At 53.1% G+C, this 18,097-nt stretch overlaps 1 pseudogene; it reads right to left on the bottom strand.

Annotated features, from left to right (window-relative positions):
* Window positions 1–18,097, bottom strand: part of LOC127474808 (uncharacterized) — a 1,366,245-nt pseudogene that overhangs the window by 494,137 nt on the left and 854,011 nt on the right.

Here is an 18,097-nt window from a genome sequence, read left to right as displayed (position 1 = left end):
ACAAAAAATGTGGTCAAGATGACTGAGTTGGATAAACTGGTCTTGCCATCAGGTGCCCAGCAAGGCCCAAGACAATGAAGAAAAAACTCATGGGTCAGAAGAAAGGAAAATCAAAAGGAGGGAAAAAGACCAAACACAACCAAACCAAACCCAAACAAACACAGAATGACAGAATATGCTGAGGTGGAAGGGACCCACAAGGATCATCCAGTCCAACCCAACTCTCCCATTGCCATCTGCCCCCACCCCAGCAGGCTCTGGAGCAAAGCACAGCTGAGGTCCAGCACAGCTCTGCTCTGACAGAAAGAACCTGCAGTCAGGGACAGGAAGAGGACAAAGTCTTGTTTAACCAGCCTGAGGAATAATGGACTCAATGACCTTCTCTATTCCTGGGCACTTGACTGACCCTGTGGATCAGGTTTGGTAGCAGGGAGGGGGCTGCAGGTTTCCCTTAGGGAAGAGGAGATCAAGAGTTGACTCTGTGTCAGAGAGAGCCAGTTTCAGGTGGCTCCAAAATGGACCAGCCAGTGCCCAAAGCTGAGCCAAAAAGCAATTCCAGAGGCACCTCTGTGATAACCCTTTGGAAAAAGGATAAAATCCAGGGTGCTGGAACCCAGAGAGGAGTGAGAGAAATGGGGGAGAAACAACCCTGCAGGCACCAAGAGGAGTGGAGAAGGAGTGAGAGAGCCCTGGTGGGCACCTGGCAGCCAAAAGCCAACCCCCAGCCCTGAGAGCCACAGCTCAGCCCAGCACAAAAGCTCCTTTAGGTCTGGAGGTTCTTTGCAGCAGCTTTTGAGCAGAGCTGCGAGATGGGCCATCAAAGGGGATGCTCAGCTAGGTCTGAAACCTGGGTGATCCTTGTCAGCCTTGGCTCTGTAGGATAAGAACTACAGAATCCAAAATAGTTTGAATCAGATGAGACCTTTATAGGACATCTGGTCCAACCTCCCCACAGTGAACAGGTTTACGTTCAACTATACCAGGTTGCTCACAGCCCTTTCTAACCTGGCCTTGAATGTTTCCAAGGGTGGGGCATCTATGACCTCTCTGGGCAACCTGTGCCAGTGTTTCATCACCTTCAGTGTAAAAAATTTCTTCCTTCTATCTAGTTCAAATCTGCTCTCTTTTAGTTGAAAACCATTATCACTTGTCTTATTACAATTAAGTCTGTGCCCATCCTTCTTATAGGTATGATCTCAGGAGCTCCTGACAAGCCTTGACCAAACCAGCTGAGCAATGAAGAGCCCCTGGACTGGACCAGGGGTGTGGGGAAGTGTCCCTGGACTGGACCAGCTGCTCCTGAATGATAAAGGTGGGAAAAATCCAGAGTGGAACAGCTGGGGAATACAGGATAATCAGTCATCCCATGAAAGCCTTGGAATATTCCCTGCCTGAATCACAGCCCAAATGGATACAATTCCCAAATATTTTGGAAACTTCAGTCATTCCTGACACCAGGATGGAAATTCAGCAGATCACTAAAGCCAGTCCCCTTGGGAGCCCACAACCAGTGGGGCTGAGGGAGGCCCTGGCAGCTCCCCAGCACCTCCCTCTCAGTGGGACACCTCTGGCAGCCTCTCCCAGCTCGGGAACCCTCCAGTTTGCAACACTCCAAAGACCATCCCTGATGCCCAGGACAATTCTGATCCCCCTCCACAAACACTCCTCCAGCTGTGACCCTTGTCTGTTGGCAAACACAAAGGGATTTGGGGGAGTGTTTCCCTGAGAACAAGGAGAATTTGGGAGAGGGATTTTTCCACACCCAGCTATTGATGTGTCCACACATCTCTGCCTGGGTGTGGGTGTGAATTGACTGTGGTGGGAATGTTGTTCTTGTGAATCTGTAATTCAGTCACTGTTAAAATTGTAGCAAATGCTATTGAATCACTTGATCATTGTTCAACTAGTCAATGATTAAGTGCTACTAATATCTTTTGCCCCCTTGTCTTTGGATCCAAATCCTTTGTGCTCTGACCCTCCTGCATCGCAAGGCTCTGTGGAAATCATTCTCTTTCATCAAAAAAATATATTTTTCGTAACTTCCACTTTAAAATCTTCCTACTTAGATAAACTACAAAACAACTCCAATTACTGTAGAAGTCTTGATGACTTGAAGACAATTAAAGGAAGGGAAAGAATTTGTTTCTCAGTGTTTTAAGGAGTCTCTTAGTGTGTTTGGAGTTGCATCAGCTGTCAGTCCAAGATGGGCCATGTCAGAACTGGTGAGGTTGGGGGGTGAGGAGCAAAGTTGACCATACATGGTCAGTCTCGATCTCCTGAGGAGACACTCAGCATCAAGATCACTTGGAGAACACCTCTATCACCTCTTCTCTGAACTAAAAAAATAGCCATCATTGAATTAAAACAAAAAAAGTACAAATTTTGAAGACTTGTTTTGAAATTGCCTTGAAGACAATTAAAGGAAGACAAAGAGATCCTGAGGGATTTCTGGAATTTAATGAGCCCCACGGTGTATTTGCAGCCCAGCCCATGACCCTGAGGTACTGAGAGAAGATTGAAGCAGCTGCTGAAGAAGTCAGAAGCCAAAGTGCAAGTGCCTTGAAGCATTGCTGGGCCCCACTGAGGGCAGGCACTGCCAAAGCCTCCCCAGGGACTCCTTGGAGCAGCTCCTTGGAGGCCAGGAGTGCAGGCAGACAAAGGCTCTGGGCAGGCCCCTGCAATGCTGAGCAAAGCCTGCCTTGGTTTTGTGGAGCACAAAGGCCAAGGCCTGAGCCCCAGGCCCTGGCCCAGCAGATCCTGTCCGTCCCGGCTGGCTCAGGGCTGTTTGGGGGGCACTGGGATGGGAGGGGGAGGAACAACAAAGGCCCAAAACTGGGCAACCCCTGCCAGGCTCCTGAGGGAGGGGCGAGGCAGAACCCAAGTGCAGAACCTGCCAGGCAAGTTGCTTGTGGTGGCCTGAGTGGCAGAGGCAGCTGCCAGAGGCAAGGGGACAAAGGCCTGGGTGCCTTTGGGCCTTGCAGCCCTGCCAGAGCCCTTGGCCATCTCTCCTGCAGGCTGTCCTGCCCTGGCCCTGCTGCTGCTCTGGCCTTGCAGGCTGCACACACCCCTCCTGCTTTCCCACCCCCTCCCAGCAGCATTTCTAGACCCTCCCTGATGTCTCTGCACCAGCTCTGGCTGTTCCCTGGAACACAAAGCCATGAAATCACCCTCTTAGTGACCTCTAGCACCATAAGGTTCACCTTTGAGTACCATTCCTTTTTCCCCACCTTCAGTTTGAACCTTCCAAGCTGCACTTTATGAGTTTCTCTTTCTTTCCAGCACCAAGAAAAGCTCCATCCTGTCAGATCTCCTCTAGACCCTCTCCAGTTCTTCCTCATTCCTCCAGAATGGGGAACCTCACAGACAGACAGACCAGTCCAGATGTAGTGACCCCAGGGCTGAGTCCAGGGAGGTCACAACTCCCTTGTCTGGGTGCCCACACTCCCCCCAAGGCAGCCCCATGTGCAGTTGACCTTAAATCAAGGGGCCATTCTGATTCTTTGTAATGTCACAGAATCAAGTGGCACCGTGACACTGCAGGGCCTCATGGAACCAAAGGAATGCAGGGACACTGTGGAATCTCATGGAACCAAGGGACCATTGTGACATGCGGGGTCTCTTTGGAACAAAAGGAACCCTAAGATATCTCACAACCTCCTGGAACCAAGGGCCCACTGTGCCTGCCCAGAACTCCATGGAATCAAGCAGAGCCGCTGCCTCCCCCTCGCCGCCGCACGGACCGGAGTCGCCGGCTCTGCCCCGCTTGGACACCTCTGGAGTCAGCGTGTTCTTGGGCAGCACAACTGATCTCAGACCAGAGAGTTTCCCACATTTTGCTTTACCCCCACTCTCCCCTGGTTTTGTTTTTTGTTCTTTGTTCATTCAGGAGGAAAAGGGGGAAGGGAGGCACATGTTGATCCCTGTTCTCACCTGTTTACAAAAGGGAGTTGGGACAGGGGGGCAGAGAGAGGAGACAATTTCTCGCTGTGTTGTTGCTTTGAATAGTTCTGTTGGTATTGCTGGTTTTCTGTCATATTTCTTGTCAGTGAACTCTTATTTTTTCACTCATACCTCCTTGTATTTTGTCTCCCTCTATTGGTGGGGAATAAAAGGGGAGTGAGTTCTTTGTATTGGAGTTCCCGCCCCAATATGTGTCTTTAAACCAGGACAGGTTGTTCAAGGGCTCCCTGAAATTTGGAATCATCCACAAAAGACTTGAAAATACATTTTGTCCCAATGTACAAAGAGATAATAAAGATGTTCTATAGTAGTGTTAAACGGCTGGTCACTGAGGGATTTCATCAGGAAGTTGCTGCCAAGAGGAATTGGCACCATGGATTTGATTTGACACTCTGCATTCAGCAACTTCCCACCCACCACATCTTCCACTTCTTTAGTCCAGCTCTCACCAGTCTGGCCATAAGGAGAGCACAGGAGACCATGTCAGGGGCCTTGATAAAGTCTGGGCACACAGCATCCCATTCTATTCCCTCCCACAGGGGTTCTGCAATCCCTGCCTTGTCCTTCCAATGCCTGGGAATGGCTGCAGGAGGACTTGCCCTATCCCCTTCCCTGCTGAGCCTGAGCAGTCTGGAACTCTGCCAACCCTCCTTGCTGCCCTGTTGGCAGACTGGTTCCATGTCTGCCTTTGCCAAGGCCCCAGGAAGCTCTGGGATGGCTCTGGCCTTTCCAAGTGTTTGGGAGAGGTCTCCCAGTGACACTGCCCAGCCTTCTCAATATCCCTGACACCAAAACCTTTTCCATAGCCCACACTTCCAGAGGAGTGCTCAGGATACAACATGGGTTGTCCTGGTGGTTCTGGAGAATGAGAAGGGATTTCTTCCCTGAGGTCAACCCCTCCAATTGGATTTGAGTGCAGCCTAAAGGTTTCCTCAGCATTTTGCCCAATGCCTCCCTGCCCTGAAGGTTTCTGGCCATCAGGCTGGAGCTGAGGGGGTTGGACCAGTGCCTGAGGAGGGGGTAGAACAAGAGCTGTGTCCAACTGTGCCAGGAGGGCTGTGCTGGGCAAGGATGAGGAGGCTGCAGAAAACAGTGGCACTGGGGAGGGGAGAGGAGCAGCTGGAGAGACCTTGTGCCTGCCCACACTGGGCAGGAGCTGCCCCAGGATGGCAGCTCTGAAGCACTCACAGGATGTCCCTGGGAACAGGAGGGGAAGACTGGATCTGAAAATGGAACCTGGAAAGCAGAGAGCAGGAGTGTCATGGGGACACTGCAGGAGAGTTCCAGCCCTGGAGCAAGGTGACAGAAGAAGTGACCCAGTACATGCAGTGGCCTCAGAAGATCCCACAGTATCCTGGAGATGCTGTAAGGGAGCCCAGCTCTGCTTCACAAGTTCCCAGGGCCTGTCCCTGCCTGTGCTCCAAGGGCTTCCAGCCCCCAGGACTGTGCTCAGAGAGCACTCAGGCCTTACCCCAAGAAAGGGGCTCAGGAGGACAGTGTGGAAGTGGCAAGAGAGCAGCTCTGCAAAGACCAAGCACTGCTGCTCCCTGGCAGTGCTGCTGGGCTGGGATTATTGTCCCCTTCCCGTTTGCAAATACACCCTGTCCTGCAGTGTGCTGTCCTTTAGGAACATCTAAGAAGAAGGGTCTTGGACAAAGAAGGCACTGTAGGGTCCTTTATTTTGTTTAAATAGTCAGAGAGCACAATTCATCATTTATACATCTCTGGGTCAAATTCAGTGGATAGACACTAAATTAGAAGGCAGATGCATAATAATATTTAATTGAACAGAAAATTATTGCCAGAAGAACCTGATGACCTCCATGAAAAACCTGAGCAGGAAGGTTGGGCCATTAAGGAGTCCCATTCTGAATGCTACACACCAGAAAACAGGCACTTTATTGCTCCTGAAAAACATCCAGTCATTGTTTTTCTCAGGGCATCCTTTAGCTCCTGGTTCCTCAGGCTGTAGATGAGGGGGTTCAGTGCTGGAGGCACCACCGAGTACAGAATTGATAGTGCCAGATCCAGGGATGGGGAGGAGATGGAGGGAGGCTTTAGGTGGGATAACAGGACAGTGCTGACAAAGAGGGAGACCACGGCCAGGTGAGGGAGACACGTGGAAAAGGCTTTGTGGCGTCCCTGCTGAGAGGGGATCCTCAGCACAGCCCTGAAGATCTGCACATAGGAGAAAACAATGAAAATGAAACAACCAAATACTAAACAGGTACTAACCACCATAAGCCACATTTCCCGGAGGTAGCCTGAGTGTGAGCAGGAGAGCTTGTGGATGGCAGGGATTTCACAGAAGAACTGGCCCAGGGCATTGCCCTGACACAGGGGCAGGGAAAATGTATTGGCTGTGTGCAGCAGAGAATAGAGAAAGCCAGTGGCCCAGGCAGCTGCTGCCATGTGGGCACAAGCTCTGCTGCCCAGGAGGGTCCCGTAGTGCAGGGGTTTGCAGATGGCAACGTAGCGGTCGTAGCACATGATGGTGAGGAGGGAAAACTCTGTTCCAATGAAGAAGACAAGCAGAAAGGCCTGTGCAGCACATCCATGGTAGGAAATGGTTCTGATGTCCCAGAGGGAATTGTGCATGGCTTTGGGGACAGTGGTGCAGATGCAGCCCAGGTCTGTGAGGGAGAGGTTGAGCAGGAAGAAGCCCATGGGGGTGTGCAGGTGGTGGTCACAGGCTACGGCGCTGAGGATGAGGCCGTTGGCCAGGAGGGCAGCCAGGGAGATGGCCAGGAAGAGCCAGAAGTGCAGGAGCTGCAGCTCCCGCCTGTCTGCGAATGCCAGGAGGAGGAACTGGGTGAGGGAGCTGCTGTTGGGCATTTGTTGTTTCTTAGGACAGAGTCTGTTCAGAAAAGGAAAGGACAGGGAACAATTAAGACAGCCCCCTCTCAGCAAAGCCAGTGCAGTTTTCAGGGAAATCCCCTCCAAGTCAAGGCATTTCTTTTCTCTGGTTTGTACTCTCTGAGGGTGCTGTGAGGAGCAGGAGCTCTGCCCATGTGCTGCCAAGGACTCAGCTTTGCTCTGCTGCAGTGTAGACATGAAGCTAGTTTGGGACAGCTCTCTTGATCACAGATGATGTCACATGGAACCCAACTTTAATGGAAAAGTTCAATTCCTGTGCTGTTGTCTTGGTGCAATTTGGGCTGCAAAAGAGAGGTAGAGTGTATCCTTAAAAAAAATTTTGACTGGGTTTTTTGGTTACAGTCATAACACTTGGGGGGTGTATTTTTAGGGTCAAATTTTTCTGATGACAAATCTGAAGAGTGTTGAGACAGGACAGGCAGAAGGGCTGAGCTCTCCATTGCTTATTGCAGAGCCAGGAGAGCTGCAGTGCCTCTCAGCCTGTCCCATCTGCCCTGCACTTTCCCTTGGGCTACCTTGAAGATGACTTCACACACAGATTCATCTTTAAAAACCCCACCAAGATCTGTGCTGAGAGCAGGGCAGCCCTGCTTGAAAGGGCAGCTCTGTGAAGTGTCCCCTGTGCCAACCCAGAGGTGCAGCTGTGCTGGACAGAGCAGGACAGGAGCCCTCCTGCAGAGAAGCCAAGGGCTGGGACAGGAGAGTGCCCACCCCCAAGGGAAGGCTCAGCACTGCCCAGGATCCTGTGCTCATTTCTGATCCTGCCTGAAATGTTCATGTCTGAGAGTAAAAGATTTGGAATTTCAGTGCAGCCTCCTGAACTGAGAGAACAATGTCTCTGCTACAATGGCTAAGCAGGAAACACACCTCAGGACTAATTCCTTTCCTGTAGCCCCTGTCTTTTCTTAGATTTACAAAAAATTCCCCATTCAATATGGTGTAGTGGTCTGGAGCTGTGAGCAGGTCTGACCCTGCAACAGGGAGACATGGAAAAGATCCTCCCTCAGCTGCCAGGTTTGCTCCTTGCCCACAGCCCTTCTGCCCCAGTCCTGGCAGCAGCTCCCCGGGCCAGTTGAGAGCTGCCCCTGGCAGGCAGCAGAGTCCCTGCCCAGCACAGCACCCTGGGCTGCAGGACCCTGCTCTGCCCCACTGCCCTGGGCACCCCTGGCTGCACCCCCAGCTTCACAGCTCTTCCAAAGTGCCCCAAAACAGCCCCTGTTCAGCCATCCCATCAGCTGGGGCTGGGCCAGCTTTAGGAGATGCCTCCAGGAGCTGCCCCTGCACTGCCCTGCAGCCACAGACTCACCATGTGCAGCCCTGCCAAGATTCCTCCTGCAGGGAGCTCTCAGCCCTCCTGCCAGTGCTGAGCCCCTTGAAGCTCTGTCTGTGCCCTGCTGGTGTCCCTGAGCTGGCCTGGCAGTGCCCTCAGCCCTGCTGGGCTGTGCAGAGGAGCTGCTCACCAGCAGAGCTGTCTCTTTGAAGCTCTTCTTGCTTAGCAGGAGCTCCCTGTGTGCCAGGAGCCCGGCCCAGCTCAGCAGCACAGCAACAGCCCCAGGCATTTCATGACCCTTGGGGGGGAATTGGTGTTGTTTACCTGAGACTCAGTCCCTGAGAGTAAGTTCAAACAAGTTCTCAAGAACTCAAAATGAGATTGAAACACTGAAGTTTCTTGTAGTGCAAATGAGTCCCACTGAGGGACACAACTGAGAAGGTGTCCCCAGGTTCCAGTTGGAACAGAAAACTGCAGAGAGTGGTGACAAGGATGGACAAGAAAAGGAAAGGTGGTTCTAATGATGAATAAACTTTGACTTGTTTCCTTAATCCAGAGGACCAAGGCCTGACCCCCAGCCCCTGGGAAGGCAGGTGCTGTCCCTGCCTCATTCCTCAGGGCTCTTCCTGGGGCACTGGGATGTGGGATGTGCAGTGCCAAGGGCAGGACCATGGGGTGGCACCTGCCAGGCTGCTGAGCAGGGACAAGGAGGCCATGAGGCCCCAGGGCTGCAAGGGCCACTCCCCTCCTTCTGGCATCAGGGGCACAGACAGCAGCCCTGGCCAAAGGCCTGCAGAAGTTGGCTGTGTCAGGGCCTTTCAGCTTCTCCCCATGCCTGTCTCCTCTCCAGCCCAGGCTGTCCTACGGTGTCCATGCCCTGCCCCTTTCCCTGCAGGCTGTCGTCATCCCCCCGGCTGCCCCACCTGGCTGGCACCTTCCTGCACTGACATCTCTGCGTCCTCCCTGGCTCTTCCTGCACACACAAAGCCTTGGGCTCATCCAGACTCCTTCTGGGTGAAGTGTTGCACCACACCTTTGCCCTCAGAGTGAAACTCCTTTCTCTTTGTTTCCAGTTTTGACCTCCCTAGCTGAACTTGGTATTATTTCTTTATTTCTCATGGTCTTTTCTGCTATGAGAAATGGATCCACCATCTCTAAATCCTCCCTTCAAGCCCTCTGAGGGCTGTCCTGTACCGTCCTCAGTCTCCACACCATTGAGGCCACAGCTCCTTAGCCCCTCTCTAGTGCTCATGTGCTTGAGACCTTTAAAGCCCATCTTGGGAGATCTCCGGGCACTCACTAATTTTTTTGCAGATGAAAATGTCCAGCTCATAGTCTAAGGAAATCCCAGGGATACTTGTTACCAAGGCCTGTAGTGGCAGAACATGGGGCAGTGGCTTTGAACTGAAAGAGAAGAGTTTTATATTGTATAATAAGAGGAAATATTTAGCAATAAGGGCGGCAAGAACTGGACCAGGTTTCCAGAGAAGTGGATGTCCCATCACTCCATTTGTCCAAGGTCAGGGACTATGAGTAACCTGAATTAGTAAAAGATGTCACTGTCCATGTCCAGAGACTTGGACCACATGACCTTCTAGCTCCCTTCCAAGCCAAATAATTTTGTCATTCTTTTGAGTCTGAAGTCCCAAACTCCTTCTCCAAAGAATTTCCATTTTTGAGGACATGAATTGCCATGTTTTTGGAGAAACCCTTCTAAGTCCAAAAAATAAAAAAAATAATTGAAAGGAAGTTCCAAGGTATCTGTGTGAAACTTGAAACAAGTGGGTCAATGGCAGAACCTCTCACAGTGACCTTGCAGCTGAGGACGGGGGATTTGGCCTTGAGCTCTGAGACTCATAATGGGCAGACAGAAAGGGGATTTGGGGACTGGGCAAGACTTGTCATGGGATGTCTAAGAAAGAACCAAAGCAAGGGTAGAATCCCAGTGGTTTCTGGAGAAAAGAGAAAAAGAGAGAGAAAAGAGGCTGAAAAAGCTGGTCATGATAAACAGGAGGCTGGTCAAGACACATCCCTGGCTGTGCCCTGTGATCCCCACAGCCTGTCCTGTTTTCTTGATAACTCCATTGTCAAGAAGTTTCTGTGGGGAGAGACCTCTCTACTCCTGGTACAGATCATGGCCCAAGTTCCAGTCACTGGAGCTGGAGCCACAAATAGTCAGGTCTTGTGTTTTTTGGAAGACCAAACTCTGCCCAGACTGGGGTGTGTGTGTGTTGGAAGCACAAAAGGGTGAAGCAAATGCAAAGCTAAACACCCAATGTAGCCTGACTTTGTCCCTAAGTGGGGGCTGAGAATTGGACACAACATGTGCAGGGACAGATGGAGGGGTTTGTCCCCCTGGCCCTGCCCAGAAGGGACACCTTTCAGGAAGGGTTGTGGCCTTGGCTGTGCTGAGGGTTGCCCCGGGCAATGCAGCTTGGGATTGCAGTGGCACTGTCAGGGCTCTGCAGAGCTCCTGGCAGTTCATGCATTTGTCCCCAGCAATGCCAGAGAACTGCAGGGGTTGCAGTCAATCACTTGTGCTCTTTGGGACCCCGACTGGCTCTGCTGAATGGGAGCAGGCCTGGAGTTCCCAGACTGTTCCTGCATCCAGGGTCGGGCCTGCAGTGACGTTTGTGCAGCATTCAATTGGTGCAGTGGCAGGATGGCCATGGATCCATTCCTGCAGAAACACAATGGGGCTCCATCCCAGGCAGGGATAGAATGGACCCACAAATGTTGGAAGGATAACAACAAGGGAGTTTTGGCCCTGTGGAATCCCATGGAACCAAAGGAACCCTGGGACATGGAGAAACCTCCTGGAATAAAGGGGACATTGTGACCCTGCAGCACCTCATGGAACCAAAGGGAGTCTGGGACGTGGCAGGGCCTGATGGAAACAAAGGAACCTCCTGGGAACAAAGGGACCCTGGACACTGCCAAAACTGAGGGAGACAAGGGAACCCCAGGACACTGTGGAATCTCCTGGAATCCAGGGGCCATTGGAAAACACTGGGGCCTCCTGGAACCAAAGGGAACATGGGACACTGTGGAACCTCATGGAATCAAAAGGACCCTGGGACTTTGTGGAATGTCAGGGAATCCAGGGGCCATTGTGACATCCCAGAACCTTTTGGAACCAAGGGGAACAAACAGGACATTGCGGAATCTCATGGAATCAAGGGTCCATTGTGACACTGTGGAACCTCATGGAATCGAGGGTCCATTGTGACAGTGGGGAAAATGACAGACTCAGTGGGCCATTGTCACACTGCAGGGCCTTTTGGAGCCCAACAACGCTGGGAAACAGTGCAACCTCTTGGAATCAAGGAGCCGTTGTTGCACTGTGGAGCCTCAGGGAATAAAGGATCCAATCTTTGCCTCAGATTTTGTTAACAAATTAAATGTAAGGAATTACAGAAGTGGGATTGAACCACTTTTTTCCCACAGGTTTTAATGACTAGCAAAATGAGAATATTTCTATAAAATGAATCATTTATTCTTACTAATGATCAGACAAAAGATCTTAATAGTATAATTACTAGTAGTACAGTATAAGATAGGATAGTGCACTATACTGAAGCAATTATTGAAACAATTATATTAAAGCTGGCCAAAAGAAATAATTATTACATAGAGATCTGATGTAACTCACCCACACCAACGGTCATGGGGAGATTTCTTTTGCTCAGCCTTGAGGAGTGTCCTTGGAGGGTGTCCCCACCCAAGGCAGGAATCTCCACACATCTACCCCAAGAAGGGCTGTGTTAGAAGAACCTGCCTGGATGAAAGGGGACTGGACTTTTTTCATATGAAGTGATTGACTGCTCCTCACAAATGTACAGGCCAGTTCCCAGCTTCTCTGTCCCATCCAACTTCCAAAAGCAGGATGTGTGTTTGGAGTTGGGTGAACCAGGCTGGTTTGAGCATCATTCAACACCAAAACCATTCCCATGGTGCCACCAGTAACTCTCAGATCTCACAGACAGCTTGCATGAGAGCTGGCACTGTTGGCATTCTCTGATGGGATGATGGCTGAAATAAAGATGTGGGTAGGTCTGGCAGATTGATCCCAGCACACTCCCCAAACCCACCAAGGCAAGCTCTACGTGCTGACAATGGTGGACACAACCCCTGGATGGCAGGAGACACACCCTCTGCCTCCCAGCACTGCCCAGAACACCATCCGGGGCCTGGAAAAGCAAGTCCTGTGGAGACACGGCCCTCCAGAAACACTGGAGTTGGACAGCAGGACTCTTTTCCAAAACAACCTTGTGCACACCTGGACCAGAGAGCTGGGCATGGAGTGGATGGATCATATTCCCTGTCATGGACCAACCTCTGGGAATGTTGAATGGTAGAGTGGACTGTTCAAAACCACCTTGAAAGCAATGGGCAGTGGGACCTTCAAACCTTGGGATCTGCATTTAGCAAAAGCCACCTAGTTAGTTAATGCTGTAAGCTCAAGAGATAAAACTCCAGGCCAATTCAGTGTCTGAGATCAGCTCAAAAGAGCAGGTCCTTTAATCAGGCCCACAGGCCCAGGGGAACACACACGACGCGCCCTCCCAGGCAATGGTTCTACAGTTTTAGAAGATGGTCCGTCCAATGCCAGAACTCTCCACCCCCCAGTTCTGCCCCCAACATGCCCCTTGGGGAATTGGGTTTGGGGTCTTTGGGACCCCTTCTTCCTCATCTTTATCTTCTTCACAGCATGTACAGTCCTTGGAGCGCCTCCAAAGTTCTGGGCTTGAAGGTTGCTTTGTCTCTTGTGGGATTTTGTTGTCCAGGCCTAGGGTGTGATGTTGTTCAATAGAGGTGTTTTTCTACAATTCTACCTTGCAAAGAAGTCTAAACATGCTAAAGGAATTTAGAAAGTTTGATATCAAATGGGGTAATAAGGTTAGGTCTGTGTAAACTACTATGCTAAAGGATGGCATAAAATACAGCTGCAGGACTTTTGCATTAGACCTCTGATGGCCCATCAAAGCCCATCCCTCCCTCGACAAATCTTGAAAGGCAGGAAAAACCCTTTTCCCAGGCCCCTCACAGGAACTCTGCGCAGGCCCAGGAGATGTTGGGGGTTCGTAGCATGGCCCGGGCCACTGCCCATGGATATAATAACTCATAACTTCTTGGAGTCTGGGGGCTTCCCTCCCCCACCCCCAACGGATCAAGGCCACCACTTCGACTGACAGACATGGAAGCTGCAACTCCCAAGTTCCATCGCTTTTCTTCCCTAACTCTCCCTCACCCTTACCCTGTCTTTCTTTCTCTCCCTTATGCATTTTCCCTAAAGGTTCTCTTTATGCCATATTGCTGTAGATGAGAGATAGAGATGATAACACCCAAAATGGCAACATACCTGTTTACCTTTGAAACAAAAGTGTTCTAAATTAAACCCTACATATATATGTTTTCAAACACCGATTATTTAGTTTCATTTCACTCTAATCCACCCCAAGGGATTTATTAATAAGAACCTGGTTACCCCCCCCTTTTCTGGGGCGGGTGGTAACAGACCCCTTATAGCAGAACGTTCAGCCTGGAAAAGAATCTCATCAGAGAATGCAAGCACTGCAAACTCTCTGTGGGGAGTTACTGCTGGTGCCAAGGGGTTGGTTTAGTGTTGAATTGTGCCAAACCCAGCCTGGTTCCCCAACCTTCCAACACACATCCTGCTTTTGGAAGCAGAGTTTGACAGATCAGCTGCTCACTGGCCTGGGAATATGTGACTGGAGATCCATCACTGGATAAGCATAAAAGCCCAGGGCCAACTTTGATGGAGCAGATTCTTCCAAAGACTTTGTTGAAGTGTGTGCAGCTTCTGCTGTGAAGCAGGGACAGCTCTTGATGGTCACTGCCCAGAGGGTAAAAGAAAGAGAGCTCTGCCTTGATTTATTTCTCTCAGACCCCGCCTGGCCCTCCCCGCTTCCTGCCGGGATCGGACACCGCCGGCGGCCCCGGCCCTGCCGGGCTCCATCAGCCTGAGCAATTGCTGCCAAGGAGGGGCCGGGGGCTTCCTCTTGGCCTTCGTCTCCCTGGCGCTGGGGCTCGGCTTCTACCTGCGCCAGAAGGTGAGGGGGGTCCCAGGGGGTCGTGTGTCCCCCCAGAGCGTCTGTGCCCCCCCGGGGACCCCCCACCCCGCTGTCACCCCCTTTTCTCTCCCCACAGAGCTCCTGAGCCGGCGGCGGCCGCAGCCCCTCCCCGGGGCCTCGGGCCCAGCCTGGACCCCTCCTGTCCCTGTGAGGATTTTGGGGGGTCGTGTGTCCCCCCCTCCCCTGGTGCCACTTCTGATCCCAGGAAAGCTTCCCACTTCTCCCCAGTGCCGGTTATTGGGGGGCAGTGGGGGAGGGGGGGTGGATAACGAGGGGTGGAGCCGAGTTTGGGGGGGGCAGAACTGGCTCCGGGATGGATCGGGAATAGGGACTCCCCTGTTTCCCCCCGTGTAAACCCACTCTGGGGGGGCTTTGGGAGTGCACCTGCCCCTCAGTAGGCACCCAGCTCATCCCAAAAGGTGCTGGGAACCCCTCAAAACCTTCTTAGAGCTCCCCGAGGACCCCCAAACACACTCAAAGCCCACCCAGGACCTCACCCAACCCCTTTTCTGGGGGGACTTCTCTGGGCACTGGTGGTGCTGGGAGCCCCCCCGGCTGCGGGCGAGGAGCTCTCGGGTGAGCGGGGGGTGGGAAGGGGGAGGTCGGTGGGAAAAGGGGGGGTTAGAGGGGATAAAGGGGTAGTGGGACCCCAAACTGAGTGGGAGGGGAGTGAGACCCCCCAAAAGTGGAGGGGGGGACCATTGAGAATGATGGGAAATAAGTGGGAGAGGTCAGGAGAGTGGGGAAAGAGGAGGGTGGGACCCCCAAACTGAGCATGAGAGGGCTGGGGAGTGGGGAGATGATGTGGAAGGGGTGAGAGAGGGGAGAAAAATGGGGATAGGGACCCCCAGAGTGATCCTAATTGGAGCTGGGGATTGAGTGGACTATGAAAAAGTGGGAGGAACAGGGAGAAGGGTAAAAGAGCAGGGGTAGTGTGGTGGGATAAACGGTCCCATGGGAGCCTTTGGGCACAGGAGGGCTGGGAAAGGGGGGTGGCCCCTCTGAGCTCCCAAATTACTGTACGGTGCTGGGGGCTGCTGGATCCAATCTCAACCTTGGATCATGCCAACAGTTTCAGTTTAGAGAAATTACAGAAGTGTGACTGAATCACTTTGGTCCCCTAGGTTTTATTGATGGCAAATCAGATCTATTGATAAAAAGGAATTTATTTAGGGATACAAATGATCAGACAAAAGATCTTCATCAGAATTACTTAGTGCACAATATATACACTAAAACTACCAGGAGTACAGGATAAGATAGGACAGTGCTCTACACTAAAGCAATTGTTGAAGCAATTCTACTCAAGCTGCCACAAAACGAGAAATTTTTAATTAGAGACAGATGGAACAACCCCAGACCAATGCTGGTGGGGGGATCTCTGCTCTCAACCTCCAGGAGTGACCCTGGGGGGGGTCCCCAGCCAAGACAGGAATCTCCACACACCCCCCAAGAAGGGTTCTGTTGTCAGAACCTGCCCCTGGGAAAGGGGACCGGTCCTTTGTGGTGGAAAGGGATGGACTGACAGTCACTGGACTCCAGGGGTTGCCTCCCCATCAGGGGCTTCATTCGGGGTGGAAGTAGCGGCCGAAGATCTTCCTGCAGTCGGGGCACTGGTGGGGCTTCTCTTACTGGTGGGTCCGTTGGTGTTGGGTCAAGGTAGAGCTGTCGGTGAAGCTCTTCCCACACTCCCCACACTTGTAGGGCTTCTCCCCGGTGTGGATGCGCCGGTGGGTGATGAGGATGGAGTTGTGCTTGAAGCCCTTCCCGCAGTCGGTGCAGCGGAAGGGCCTCTCATCCGTGTGCGTCCGCTCATGCCTGAGGAGAGCTGAGCTGGTCTGAAACCTCTTCCCACATTTCCCACACATGTAGGGTTGTTCCCCTGTGTGGATGCGCTGGTGGGTGTGGAGGTTGGAGCTGCAGTTGAAGCTCTTCCCACATTCCCCACATGTGTAGGGCTGCTCCCCAGTGTGGATGCGCTGGTGGACACTGAGGTGTGACCTGTTCCTGAAGCACTTCCCACATTCCCCACACGTGTAGGGCCGTTCCCCGGTGTGGATGTGCTTGTGTTTGCGAAGGGTGGAGCTGTCACTGAAGCTCTTCCCACATTCCCCACACGTGTAAGGACGTTCCCCAGTGTGGATGTGCTGGTGGGTAAGGAGGCTGGTGCTCCTTGTGAAGCTCTTCCCACATTCCAAGCACCTGAAGGGTTTCTCCCTGCTGGGAGGCTGCTCAGGGACCACCAGCTCAGAGCTCCCCCTCAAGCTCCGGCCGCCTTCCCGGCACAGGCTGGCTCTTTCCTCCTCAGAGCACCCTGGGCTGGCTTTGGAGCCCCTCCTGCGGGGGGATCTCCGGCCCTTTTCCTCCCCGCTGCCTTCCTGCGCCGGGGAGCCCTTCAAAACGGCCTCTCCCACCAGGGTCTCACGGGGGGATTTGTCCTCCGCGCTCTCCGTCCTCACCTCGGGGCCTGGGGCAGGAAGCAAGAAGGACAGGCAGGGGATTTGCCTCCGGCCCACAGGGAAGGCCAAGGACATCCCCCCAACTCCGGCCCCGGCAGGACGGTGGCGCCAGCGGGGTTGTCCTGCAGCCGGGGCCATGCTGGGCTGACAGAGCCAGCACAACACCCGCCCAAAGGGACACTGACTTCCTCCTCACCTGCCTGGGGGGCCCAAGGCATCTTCCTCTTCCTCGCAGCCTCCTCCTCCATCCGACCAAGCTTTGGGAAGGACAAATCCTGATGGGGGGAAAACAAGGGCTGAGCACGTTGGCTTGGGGGTTCCTCCTGCCCAAGTCCATCTCTAGAACTCACTGGGCCTCCTGTGTCCATAAAAACCTCCCAAACACCAAGATTCAGCTCAGAAAAAGCCAAACCACCAGGATTCAGGCAAACAACCTCTCAGAAATAGCAAGATGAAGCCCCCCCCCCCCCGACTGCAAAAAGTTGAGATTCGGGAAAAAAATACTCAAGAATATGAAAATCCTGTCTAAAAAAGTGCTCCCAAGCCTTCCCTCATTGTGGTCTGGCCCCTCTGTGGTTCAGAGTGTCTCCCCTGTCTGGGATGCTGGGGGTCCCACTTTGGGATGCTGGGACTGTTGGGGGTCCCAAGGGTCCGTTCTCCTCTGACTCTTGCCTTCAGGGTGCCACGTTGCCAGACACTCCCCCTCTCCAGGTTCCCCACTCTGTTGTCCCAGGGATCCCAGGGGTCCCTGCTGTCCAGGCTTCCCCTTCTCTGCCCCCCCCCCATTTCTGGACTTTGCCTTTCCAAGCATACCAGGGATCCCCACTGTCTTACTGTGCTGCTCTGAACCAGCAGAGCAGCTGGAGAACAGATGGTGGTAAAGTGTAGTCAGTGCCAACTGTTTTAAGGTTCTTTGGCCCAAAGAAATGTGTGTGCCCTGAGAATAGGGCTGACACGTGAGAGGCTGCTCCAGGGGTCTGCAAGAGGCCTCGTGCTCTGCTCGGCCCCAGCACAGCCTGGTCCCAACACCCCCGGCTGCCCCCGGCCCTGGGCAGCTCTGCTGCCACAGGTTGTGCCCTCACCGTGGCCCTGCAATGGCCCTGCCTGTCCCTCACCCGTGGCCCTGCCCGTGGCCCTGTCCCTTGGCTCTCTCTCTGCCAGCTCAGTGTGGGGCACACGGGCTGGGGGTCCCTCCCAAGCCCCCCGGGCAGCCGGCGTTGGCTGGGGGGATGTGAGGGCTGGGCCTGCTCAGCACAGCCCCGGCCTCGTGCCCAGCGCCTCTTTCCTGACCCACACAAGAGCTTCCCGGCCCCCCAGGGCTCCCCTGCTGCTGCCTCTGCTCCTGGCCCTGCCTTTGCTGCTCCCTTGCCTGGGGCAGCGGCTGCAGGGGGGGATGGCAGCAGCTTCAGCTCCACGGCACTTCCTGGGGGGAGCTC

Source organism: Manacus candei, unplaced genomic scaffold (assembly GCF_025592945.1).
Source record: "Manacus candei isolate 608988 ecotype Guabito, Panama unplaced genomic scaffold, ASM2559294v1 h1tg000045l, whole genome shotgun sequence".
Taxonomy (NCBI): domain Eukaryota; kingdom Metazoa; phylum Chordata; class Aves; order Passeriformes; family Pipridae; genus Manacus; species Manacus candei.
This window is presented reverse-complemented; position numbering and strand designations above follow the sequence as displayed.